Source organism: Triturus cristatus, chromosome 4_1 (genome assembly GCF_964204655.1).
Source record: "Triturus cristatus chromosome 4_1, aTriCri1.1, whole genome shotgun sequence".
Taxonomy (NCBI): Eukaryota; Metazoa; Chordata; class Amphibia; order Caudata; family Salamandridae; genus Triturus; species Triturus cristatus.
This window is the reverse complement of record NC_140585.1, coordinates 947,468,962-947,482,150: the sequence shown is the minus strand read 5'-3', so window position 1 is coordinate 947,482,150 and position 13,189 is coordinate 947,468,962.

The following is a 13,189-nucleotide window of genomic DNA, read 5'->3' as shown; positions in this document are numbered from 1 at the left end:
CCTCTGCAATGTGAAGAGGAGATGCATTTTAACATTGTGTTGACATGTATGTTGACACATTGTTCAAGTTTACATATAGACTGCATGACAATGTACATTGCGACTGTTTGGGAGGAGCTGACTAGTTGATGCGGGACAGTGGACATTTGAACTACATCACGGATGTGAGGTTGTACACATACATTTTCATCTCACAGTTTCCTGCTATGCTAGCTGTGACTGCCCAGTTCCTACTCACAAGCGGAACCAGTTGTGTCCTCTGTTCTGTAGTGAAAGTGTTGCACTTTGTACCACATCGTCGTCAATGTTGATGTGCTGTTATTGCTATGTGTGTGTGCTGCATTGTGGGAGAGTCGCCCCTGCAGCTGAGATTTTGCCACCCCTAATCCCTTTGAGGCGGTGTGCCTTTGACTTCTGTGCTCCTACAGTGCTGAGATGTTGCAGACTTGGCTAATTTTGGCTCAGGGGTTGTTTGTGCACGTGGATGTGTCAGAGTGTGACCTACTCCTTCACGGATGTGTTCCACACTCAGCCACCTCATTGTTGTGGCGTGCACCATGTAATGATAACTGGACTGCAGCCAAGCTATATGTCATGCAGTGTCACTTGCATTGTCGGTGTGGCTCACAGACATGCAGCTTTGTTGGTTTTGACACGTGTGCATGGGTTGGTTGTGAGATTGGTGCTGTGTGGGGAGGGCCCCCTTTGTGGCCATGGTGGACGTGTTCGTACTTGCTGTTTGTATGTGTGCTGCAGTGTGCCACGGGGATCATGGACATGATCCAGTGTCAATGTGGGTGTGCAGTGTGCTCTACTCACTTGTGCATGTGTGCCATTGTGCCCATCTCCCCCAGTCCCCCTAGTCCCTGGTCAGTACTCAACCTGTTGATGTTGTGTCAGGTCATGTTGAGCAGTGTCCGGATATCCAACTCCAGGCACCGTATCCCTATTGGTGACTGTGGCCACCATTTTCTCCATGTCATCCAGCTCCTGGTGTGCCGCTTGATCCCCACCTCCAATCTGCGATGCTGCTTTCATGTTGGCATTGAGTTTCTTCTTGGATTTGCCCTTCACATCATTCCAGCGCCTCTTGACCTCTTCTATTGTCCTCCTCAATGCTGCAACTGCATTCACATTTTTCAAGATGGTCTGCCCTATTTGCGTCTTTGTTGCCAATGACACGTTGTCCTCTGCTCTTGGTCCGGGTGCATCCATGGTGCTACACATTTTTAATTTTTTTTTTTTGTCTGCTTTTATAGTGCATTTTTCCGCATGACGCATGGGAATTGCATTCCTGTCGCTGGTTATCGCTGATTTTTGTATGCAATTTGGGGCATCAAAACTTTTTTCCGCGTTCGTGTTTCGCACTTTTTCGGCGTCACGTTTATTTTAACGTCGTCATTTGGTACGTTATCGTGAGACTATCGTATGGTGCTGCTGGGTTGAGCTACAACATTAACTCGGTGTTATTTTCCCACGATAGACGGCAATGTGCAAAGTTGCGTTAAGCTACTTTTGCGGTAATTATCAAACGTTCTTGAGAATATCCCCCTATGAGTCCATTGTATAGGGCGTGCTGCTTGTAATGGAAACAGTAAGGCTAGATTTCAGATATATTACAAGTACAAGCATACAAACAGCTACACAAAAATTAAGAAATATTTAAGAAAATGCTTAAAGTGCACAAGTACAAAGGAAATACAAAGGGACAGTTGGTTAAGGTGTTGGAACTCCACCATGTAGTGACAAATTAATAGAACATAAATATGTTGTAGAGGAACAGAAAATTCAAAGAGAAAGCAAGTACTAAAGTTAGAAGTAGAAGATTTTAAAAGGTTATAGAAATAGATCATAATTAGCCTCATGTAGGTAGCCAAATACCGGTCGGTAACAGCCGATTTTCGGTAATTATACCGTTACCGACCGGTATTTAGGCTTTTGGTATGTAGGGGGACAATTTCTGTATTCGGAATTTACCGAATCGGTAATAATTACCAAATCGGTAATTTTACCGATTCGGTAAATTCCGAATACAGAAATGAGATGTAGGGGGAGTGTGTGGGTGTTGTTATGAGTCGGTATTTACCACCAACTAATAGTTGGTGGTAAATAATGAATGGATGTGGAAATGCATTTCATAGCGCCTACAAGTGTGCAATGTGGCAGACATACATGCCCTTAGGGCATGTATGTGTGCCACATGTGCACACATGGCCGATTCAGGGGTGCAACAGGGTGTCAATGTGACACCCTGCCACCCTTGCATGTGTTCCCCCCATTACCGAATCGGTATTTACCGATTCGGTAATGAGGCATACCTTCCCATCAATGGGAAGGTATGCCTCATTATCGAATCGGTAAATACCGATTCGGTAATTACCGAATTTTAGAGAATCGGTAATAATTACCGACTCATTACCTACATAGCATTTACCACTTCATAAATACCGATTCGGTATGATTCGGTATTTATGAAGTGGTAAATGCAAGCCCACCTACATGAGGCCCAATATGTATTACCAAACAAGAGTTTCAGATGATGGCAGTAGATAAGGAGGTGCTTGGTAGGGTTTTACATGTGGGTGTCTATTGCAAATACGTTGTTTAAGGTCCTTCTAGAACATAACATGCGAGAAAAAAAGTATGGAAAGCAGCAAGTGATTTCTAGTTTATAATGGCACAGCCCGAGTATGTTTGTCAGTGTGCAATATTTCTTGAAGTAGAAGTAAATCTGGCTATGGAAAATAGGTTGACCACCAGAGGTTTACAATTTTTCCTTGGGTAGAATCATGGTAAAATCAGAAGGTATTCTGAGAGAGCTGTGTAAAAAGCATGTGCCATCTCCTGAGTGATTTGATTGTCATATTGTTTATCGTTGTAATTTCCAGGCTATGGACATCCTTACAACTTCTATTGCTACAGGAAACCTGGATAAGTGTACATGATGATATATATGGGTGTGAAGCGATGAATAACCCAGCAATTGGCTCCATGAGAGATGATGAAAATGGCTACCTGCATGGAGCATATACTAAGTCCGGTGAGGTAATTGCTAACTTGACTGTGCCTCTTGTGACCAGCCGTCCATCTGGTGGGCCTGGGCTTCAAGTGCAATGCTCCACTTACTCCCCCTGTAGGCCCCCATTCACCCTTGTAGAAGGTGTGATGGCCTTTGTTTAGCCCACCACCTTACAGGTAGGCCACTTTAACAGACAAGTTCTCCCCCTGTTTACCCTCACGCTGGCTGAGAGGCTCATGTCAGTCTCCAGGCAGCTCCCCCCTTGGGTTGCTCCTTCCACCCTTCTTGTTTATTGTTATTTCCCTTTTCTCTATCTGTCTTATTCATAAGCAGCCTGCTAAGATTATCACTGCCTACAAGTTAGCCCAAAACAAGTTAATTAGATGGTCAGACATGTGGACCCAATCGTGGGCATACAGTTCTGGGCATGTCAGGTTGAACAGGGCATGCCGGACGCTCTCCAGGACCATTGCCTTGCAATATTTGCTAAACATGATGTTCAGCTTCCTCCTCGAGTTGTCAACTATGCTGTTGGACATGGCCCCATGCCATGTGATCCTGATGGTGATTTCCCACCAGATTATGGTGGTGGTGCCAAAAGACCTCCCCGCCTCACTTAGTCCCTAATGGATGTCATTGAGGACGTCCTTCTTTCCCAATTGTGCAAGGTTATTGCCCACTACGTATCTGATGAAGGCATCAGGTTGCCTGCCAGCTGAAGTGCATCATCTGTCCAGCAGTGAAGAAGGCTGTCCCCATTTCTTTCCCGGGTAGCCCCACCATTTGATGGCTGTGGCAGCCAGGACCCCGACTCATTAGCCGCAGCTGCTGTTCCACCATGCCTGCATTCTGCGAATAAAGGAGTGCCAATCCACCCAACCCAGCCAGGGCCGAGCTCCTGTCAAAATGCAACACAAAATATATCCATCAAGAAGGAATTCCACATGTCTATGTCCTTTCTTACCCCTGTTCCCAGCCTACCGTGGTGGTGCTTCTCCCTTAGACCTGCCGTCAGTCTCACCAAATGCCTTGCAAACACGCGCCCTGTTGGTATGATCCTCGTGGTGAAGTTAAGCTTGACAATACTCTCTGTAATTCCCTGAGGGTTGCCTTTTCATTACTGCACAGTGACCTGATCTCCTCCCTTCTTTTAGTGACCTTGGCTTCCGGCAGCCTGGACGTGCCCACTAAGGAGTCAATCTCAATACCCAGACACGCTAGTTTTGTGATGGTTCCCAACATTTTTTACCCTGCCAGAGGGACTCCCAGATCCTGGGCTAGCTCCCGAAAAGCCCTTAATGTGTCCCTGCACTCCTCGGTACCTGCCCCGCCCACAAACAAGAAGTCATCTAAGTAGTTCAGTTTGCCACCCTGTGCAGTCTTTGCAAGGCTCATTCCAAAAGGTACTAAAATGTTTGAAATATGAGCAGGATAATGAGCAGCTCATTGGCATGGTCTTGTCGAAAAACATCTGCCCGTCGAATTGAAAGCCCAATGGTGAAAACTTTCTGGGTGCACTGGGAATAGATGGAATTTGGACTCAATGTCCGCCTTTACCATGAGGGGCCATCTACCTGTCACTTTTACTAGGTCTGTGGCATCTTCCACAGTCGAGTACCCCACTGAACATGCGTCTGAATCAATCCTATCATTCACAGATGCACCCTCTGGGAAGGAAAGGAGATGTATGAGCCTTTACTGCCCAGCCTCCTTTATAGGGACCATGCGGAGCAGTGAAATTACCAAACCCCTGGGAAAAGCGGGGAATAGTTGACCTTCCACTCCCCAAGTCTTTTTCTTGTTTTTTGCTGCACTACTTCAGGATGTTCTTCTGCTGATCTCAAGTTCTGCCTCATGCACCCTTGATATGAGGCCTCTGCCTGGGATTCTGAAGCCTGTCTCAAAACCATTTGTAATCAAGATAGCGTCTTCTTTTTGGTGTATTCATTGGCTAGCTTTCTGAGTAGTTGTGTGTTAATGGGTGATCTGGCTAGCCTAAATGTTGTCCATTTGTTGCAACCCGCCATTAGGTTTCTGGTCTATGCTAATGCTTCTTTTTCTTTTCTGTTTTGTCTGTGCGATGTTTGTGCTGTCTGCACTCCGATGCCGGGTGATCCCCCCCGCAAGTGGAACATGTATGTCTGAATTTGTATGCTGCCCCCATATGCACTCATCTGTGCCAACTTTCCTGCAGATCGCTGCCAGTCCCTTGTTAATGGGTGAACTCTATCTGTGGTGTGACCTGTGCTCGTGTGATGCCCTATACCTGTCCTGGCTACCTATGAAATGGATGGTAAGAAAGGGCTGGCCACTCTTCCCCACACATGCCTTGACTTCCTTGGCCACCATCATCTTATGGATGTATCCAGACCTCCTCATTCCTTTCCATCTCCGGGTGTGCCTGCATTTTTTGTCTAAAACCCTTATCATATTACAGCCAGTTCAGTGGGGGAATTTTTCCACTATGATGCAGGCTATCACCCTGAAAACATCTAGCCAGTTGTCAAAGTTCCTTTATTTCTGGGCTCTTCCTTCTTATCGTACAGAGTAAGGTCCAGGCCCGCCAACAGTATTCCTAGCAGGGTAAAGATATCAATAAGTTCCTTACTCCATATCTACTCTGTAACTGCCAGAGGGATCAGACTCGCCAACACAGTTGCCTTCGTAGTCACGGCAAGGTGCTCTAGTGAGGGTCTTGTGTAGGCCTCTGGCGCCTGTCCCACTAAAGAAGAGATCCTATCTGGGGGTGCCTTGCTTACTACCGCGGTACCCCATGCTGCTAAAGGGGATGCTGAACTGCCCTGCTTGGGCCAAACTGTAGGCCCCCCAGACCTCCCTCTGCTTTGCTCCTGCAGTCCTGCCCCCCTCCACTGAGGAAGCCTCCTCCTGCGCTGAGACATTACCATTGAACAGTAAAGGAGCAAAGGATTTCAAGCATTCAATTGTGCTTAACTGCTCACCATTAGATGTCTTCTCTCTGGTCTCACTGCTGGGTCCCGCTGTCGCTGGGATGGCTGCAGGTGGCGAGTCTGCCCTTCTTGGGTCCTTCTTGATGCCCCCTTTCTTGGGTGCCTCGCCTTCTTTCCTCTGGGGCTTCCTTGATCTGTGGGAACACTCAGGCTTGGTGCTAGCATCTTCCGAGACAGCCAGGGTGCCCGATGTACCCACCCCTTGCTGGTCGCTGGGCCTGGCTTTAAGCTCTTCAACCATCATGTGGCGTAGCCATTCCTTGCTATGCTTCCACGCCACCATCCTTATCTTGCTCAAAATTTCTTCAATGACATTAGGCTGTGCACTGTGGTCTACACCCTCCATGTACTATATAGATAGGGGGGTCCACTTTTGCTTAAGTTTATGCCTGTGAAGTCTCAGGAGTGTGTGCCTGGTTTTGTTTTCAGACTATTCCAGCCCCATTTGCAACTGCCCAGCCTCTTGATTTGATGTGGATGCGTCACATGTGAGCCTCAAAAAATTGCCAAAAGGAGGGTGAAGGTTGGTTCTGTGGCCGCACTTCGGTTTGGCCCCCATGCTCTTACCACTTACATTTGTTGAAGCACTGCAGTTCAAAACAATTCAATGTTTCTCCTTTACAGGAGCTCACCTCCTTCTTGGGAGGCGGGGCCTGGTGGCTTGTCCCACACCTCCTGGTCCACAAGTGCACCACAGTTTCCCCAGCACAGAGGAGGGCTCCCTGGCCAGGGGCTTGTGTTGAGTCTCTGCCTTCTACAGGTGCTACTGGCTGTGGATTAGCATTGCTGGTTGCCCAATGGCTCCCCACTGCCCTGAGGAGGCCGCAGTGGTGATTCAGGCTGATCAGCAGAGAGTTGCATTGCTGCCTGCACAGCAGTCCTCTCCCCAAGTTACTCTTTCAGCCGGGCTTGCCCTCTCCCCGTGACACAGTGAGAACTTAGAAAGGTGCCCAGGCTCAGCATGTGTCCCTCACCACACTCTCACCTTTGCTCAGGATTATGGGGAGTCATTTTGCTGTCACTGCAGCTGTCCTTCAGCGTTCCCTGGTGACCTGGCATTGCTTCCTAGAAGAGTGGTAAAAAACTAGGCGGGTTCTGGTTGCCGGACTCGGCGGTGAGTTGTGCATATCGATGTACACAGAGTCACATTACTGCTGACCTCAGTGGTCCTCCAGCACTCCATGGGTAAAAATGTCCTCAAGAAGGGGGAAACAACAGGAACTACTTCTAAGTCCTGTGACCTACGATGACATCTTGGAGTCCAGATGTCCTGCTGTGCTCTCTTGAAGTCCTCCAGGCTTTCCCCCATATTTTTGGAATGTAACACAACTCGGGGGGACAGTGTGCTGTTAACCCCCACGACCCCCTTGCGGTGCCCAATACAGCCTCCTTTCTATTGGAGGGTTCAAAAGATACCTGTGCATCCATTGGTTACTTTGCGACACACCTGGTGCACTTTTACCTGATGGGGTATGTGGAGCGTGCCCCCCATTGATGCGACCGCCAGGCTGACACCTGCAAACCAGTTGCACTGGTCCTTGAGGGTCTGTTAGACCTGGCACCTTGGCGTGAGTTTCCCTTCCACTTTTTGATGGTGTGCCTCGATTGTTTTGCTGGTGTTGTCCGCTCAGGGCACTGCGCCACGGCTAATCCGTGCCGCATTGCAAGTGCTCCCTAGGTAAAGTGTACCTGTAATTGATGTTCCTGATTGGTTTATTGGATTCACTGTCAGTCCCCAGTAAAGGGCACCAGGGGTGCCAGGGCTTGTGAATGCCAATGCTGCTGGTGGGCTTGCAGCGCTGGTTGCGCCACCCACAGAAAGCGGCTTTGTAAAATGTGTCTAGGGTCTGCCACCGCAGACCCTGCGTGCAGTCTGGGACTGTCGCGCTGACTGCGCAAGTGCCCCCACTTGCCAGTCCCTAAACCTTCCCTTACCTACATATTAGCCACCCCTCTGGTAGGCCCAAGGGCAGGGTGCATTGTAGGCATAAGGTAGGACATGCCCTGATGTGTGTGGCATGTCTTAGTAGTGAATTACAGCCCTTTTCGTTTTTCACTATTGAAGGCTACCTGCTCTCCATAGGCCAGAATGGGCTGCTGGGATCACGCCAACGCTGTGACCCCAGTGGACTCAGAGAGCATGGTAGAATGTCAAGTTTAGTATGCCTGAACTCAGAATAATAAAATACTTCTTGTAGTCAAGTTTATTTTAATATCCTGGGTTTGTAAATACTACTTTTAGAAAGTTAGTATTTACTGACCTGGTCATTCAGTCCGCCTCTGCGGTGTGTATGTGTTCTGCCTGGCAACAGTAAGGAGCAGGGTTGGGGAATCCCCAGAGACAGGTTGGCTGCCAGGTGGTGGGTAGCGAGGTGACACCTGGATGGGTGGGAGGAGTACACCTTGACTCTTGAATAGACCTGTGCTCTGCCACCACAAAGCCGGCGCCGCCCCCTGTGGAGCGGCTGATGTCTCTGCCCTGCTGCTGAAAGGAGAGAGCAGAGTCACCATAACAAAGTGCTCCAGAACTGGACTGAGCCAGGCCCAGGCCCCCTGGCGCTAAAGAACAAAAGAATCATGGTATAAAAGTAGGAGCCTGGCTCCTAAGAAATCAGAATCCTGTTTACCACAAAGAACCTCTGCCCGACTAGAAGGAGAAGAAGACGCTGGAGGAGCTGGCCTGCTGCTTGCCTTGCTGAGAAAGGAGAGGAAGAGACTTACTGAAAAGACTTTGCTACTTTGTGCTTGAACATTCTCCAAGGGCTTGATCTGAGCTTGCCCCCTGAACTGAACCCCAGGACCAGTGGGTTCTCTGTGCTTTTGCTCGTCCTCCAATTCGAGCCGTGTGTGCATCCCGCTGGAAAGAGACTGCGCCCCTCATCGCCCCTCCTAGGGCCGTGACACTCAGAAGCTTGCCTGCCTCAAACCCGTGAGAGCCCCGCTCCGTCCAGAGCCGCTCTCTGTCCCCGGGCCAGGCCGCCTGCATCCCTGTCACCGCCTGCTACTGGAGCGCGCTGACCGCGCTATCACCCCTCCCGCCGGAAGCCGTCCGACGACTGTGATCTACGCCGGGTCATCCAGCTGCACTGACCGTGCCCTGCGACCCCGCTTCGCTATCCCCAGACATCTCAGGCCGCGCCGCCCCCGCCGTGGAGACTCTCCGGCACCGCCGTGCTAAAGGGTCACTGGCCGCGCCTGCCTACGTGCCCACACCTGCTGATTGAGGACCCAAGAACACTTCCCAAGCTGAGAGTCGCACCGACCTGTGCCGACTCTCCACATCACGAAAGAAGTTCCCGTATCGGGCTCGGGGCCCGCAACGCCTTATTTCCCCGTTCGCAGGAGCCTATCTCTGTAAGTACTGGAACCACAAGTAACATTTGCAAGAGACTACAAAGTATCCATTTGAAACTACGAACAAAGAACATTTGCCTGCTTTATAACCTGGTGGCATAGCGAAAACGTTATTGGTCTTGTGATAAGTCTGCTGAGAGATATATATCCTTATTTTTACATAAAGAAGCGTATTTTTCTACATATCCCAGTCTGGTGTCCGTTTCTGGGGGGATTGATGTATTTACTGTGTGTATGATTGTAAGTGCTTAACCAACAACGCCTGAGGAATCGCCTTGGCTGCTCACGCCACGCACCTAGAGGGTGAGCAAGGGTCATTCGCGAGGGGTTATCCTGCGCCCTGACGTGGAGGAGAGGGTTCCTGCTTGACACAAGGGCAACCTTGCGCCAACCAGAGACCCCCGACTCTAACAGGGTCCATAACAGACATTATGGTGCTGGCCCTTGATGCCCCCTATAGGGGGCAGCCTCTGCAATATAAGCACTACGAGTCGATGCTAGTGAAAGTCAGTGACAATACACCTCTTTCCAAAATACAAAGCTAGTGGTCTGAAGCAACAATGTGTCCTTGCACCCATCATGTTTAATCTGTTTAATCTGTTTAATCTGTATATCTTTGTTTTCATCGTGGTATCATATAATGCCAGAGCTTGCCCACAAAAAATCAAAGTGGGTATCCTTGTGATTGTGTACACCAAAAGCAAAGTAATCAATCAATCAAGTTACTTTATTCGATTTCATCACAAGGAAATCATAAAAGTTCATAATAACATCATGTACATAAGTGACCTCTCTCTCTCATATAGATACCAAAGCTGTTTACTGCTCTTTGGAGGCCTAATTGGGTCCTTGACATTATCACCGCCTCATCGGCATAAAGTAAAACTGGGACAGACTTGCCCCCAATAGTCGGATAGTCATTTTGATCTCTACTGAGGTATTGTTCCAGACTATTGATATAAAGTGTCAAAAGAAAAGGGGCCAGTATACACCCCTGTCTGACACCCTTTTCGATTGGGAATTTTTCCGAACACTCCCCCTTTTTCCCGTAGCGCACCCTTGCCCCCGCGTTCCTGTACATTTCTTTCATAAACAGTATTAAGACCCTGTCTACTTTAAGATCTTCTAAAGTATTCCACAGCATACCATGATCTACCCCATCAAAAGCTGAACTTAGGTCTACAAAAGTAAGAAAAAGTTTCCCCTTCTTCGCTTTAGTGTATTTGTCTATGATCAGAGATAGGTTCAATCCCTGTTCAATGGTTCCCATACCTGAACGAAAGCCATATTGTAGTTTTGTTAAAAAAACCTGCCTCAGTCGCCCAAATTTGAAGTCTATTAAGAATTACTCTCCCAGCAATTTTCAGTAGGGCATCCTGGAGTGAAATGGGCCGATAACAGCTGGGCTCGTTCCTGTTCCCCTTCTTAAAAATGGGGACCACTATCGCATCTGACCACGTGGGGATAAGTTTAAAAGTAGAACAGCTATTCAAAACCATCGTTAACAGTGGAGCCCACAGATCAATATTTGATCTGTAGACATCCACAGGGACCCTGTCCGGGCCTGGAGCCTTCCCTGCCGCACTCTCCTTAATTGCCCTTATCACCTCCTCCAGGGTAAAGTTCAGACCCAAAGGAAAAACTTCCTGAGCGTCCGCAACTCGGTTATCCAAGTCAGCTCCCGTAGATTTATAAAAGTCCCCAAAGAATTCCACCCACCTTTCACCTGTGATTGCCACCTCTATAGCATCTTGCTCTCTATCTTGATAGAAAGGAGCGTTAACAGCCTTCCAAAAGCTAGTATTGTCCCTTCTTAAACTGGCCTGATGTAGTTCTTCCCAGGCTTCTTTCTTTAGCTGGCTTTTACGCTTTTTCCATGCTAGGTGATAAGCATTCCTCGCCTTTCTTATACTCTCTTTACATTTGGGTGCTATATGTAGGGTCCTCTTAAGGTGGGTATGCGCTCTAGAACAATCACCATCAAACCAACTCTTAGCTTTTAATCTCTCACAGTTATTTTCCCTCCTAAGTAAACTGTGAGCTTCTTCTGATATTTTTAAGAATGCAGAATAGACATCTATAGCGGCACTCCCCTGTGTAAGGCATATATCCCATTCATCCTGAGTTTTAATAATTAAGCTGTGCAAAAAAGCATCAGGTTCTATTCTATCCCATTTTAGGGAATACCCATTTTTAGTCGCCAGACGCACCCCATGATCATATTGTGCCTGTATCTTACTTTTTATGCTGTTTGTCTGAACAGACAACCTTAGGGTAATAGGATAATTTCTTCCGTGGTGCATTCCAGGATGCTAGAAGCATAACGCTTGGAGAGCACGACAAAGTCAATCGTTGAGGTGCAACCTCTTCCATTAAAAGTTACACAGAATGGTGTAGGATTAGGACATAATTCATTGGCAAAACCTAGGTCAAATTGAAATAATATCTCATTGAACATCTCCCCGCTTTTGTTGTGCATAAAATGCGAGGAATATTCCTCTTTATCTTTCCCCAGGCCACAAATATTTAGTTCACTGTGCACACAAAGAGGACAATTAAAGTCCCCTACCCACAGTAGGGGCATGTCCCCTAACATAATATCATCAATATTCTTCAGAATGTTGCTTAGTTCCCTGAAAACAATCTCTTTGCGATCTATTGGGACCTTATTATAAAAGTTCACTAAGACCACCTCTTTATACCACTTTAACCTTAGGGTCAAAATCTGAAAGAACTCGGAATGATGCCTAAACCTCACATTAGATGCCCCAGCCTTAACTGAAATATAGGTACACAGCCCCCCCTTATTACGACCAAAATTAGTGACAACTGCTGGGGTTTGAAATGTGCTAAATCCCTGAATATGAATTTCCCTCTCCAGCCATGTCTCTTGTAAACATATAATGTCATACTTTTCAATGAAAAGTATCCAGTCAGTATCATGTATTTTAGATTGTAAACCTGCTTAATTCCAGCTCAAAATGTTACAGGATCTTACTTCTTCCATCTGCCTCAAATTATCCTCATTCAAGTCTATTTGGGGAGTTCTTGACTGACCAGTGTTAGCTGTATTATTAATTGAGCCTGGATGGTGATCAGTGTCCGCATTATCATAGTGGGTGCTGGCTGTCTCCCTTGATGTCCCTTCAATAGCCTCGGTATTACCAGTGTTCCAATCCCTAGTACCACTGCCAACCTCCCACCGTCTGTAGGTCCAGTCGTGACAAAAGTTCATAACGATTGGGATGGAGCCAATTTGTAATAGGGTCACTAATGACTCTCCTCCCAGTGGGGGCATTGTCGGCAATACTCATTGCACTATTCAATCCGATCTTAACTAGTGGATAAAAGGAACCCAGAGGTAAAATAGCAATTTCTGAGTCAGGCTGGCGGTTAATCCCTGCCCTATACAGGATCTCCCTTATCAATCTCGGGTCACTAAAGGTCAGAACTATGCAACCCCCCTTAAGTTCTTTTCTGCCATTCCCAACCCATGGAACGCGTCTAGCCATTTTAAAATGCTTAAATAGAGGGTCACACAGGCCGATCCGATTTCCCAGCCAGTGCAGCGACTTGTTACGTAATTCCCTCCATGTTTCCTGATCGGGTTGGGCCAGCTCTGGGACATTTGCTAGTATGACCACATAAGGGTCAGCTGCCGGATGTAAATTGAGGCAGGGTTGCCCTCTTGTATAGCATTCTTGGGTCCTGCGTGTAGCTATATTACTATCTATAGGTACCTTTTGTTCATTCATACTCTTGCCTTGTTCCCCCTCTCCACCCATGCCTTGCATCAAAAATGTATTATTAGGAGCTCTAGGCACACCATCTGTGTTTGTAAAATTTA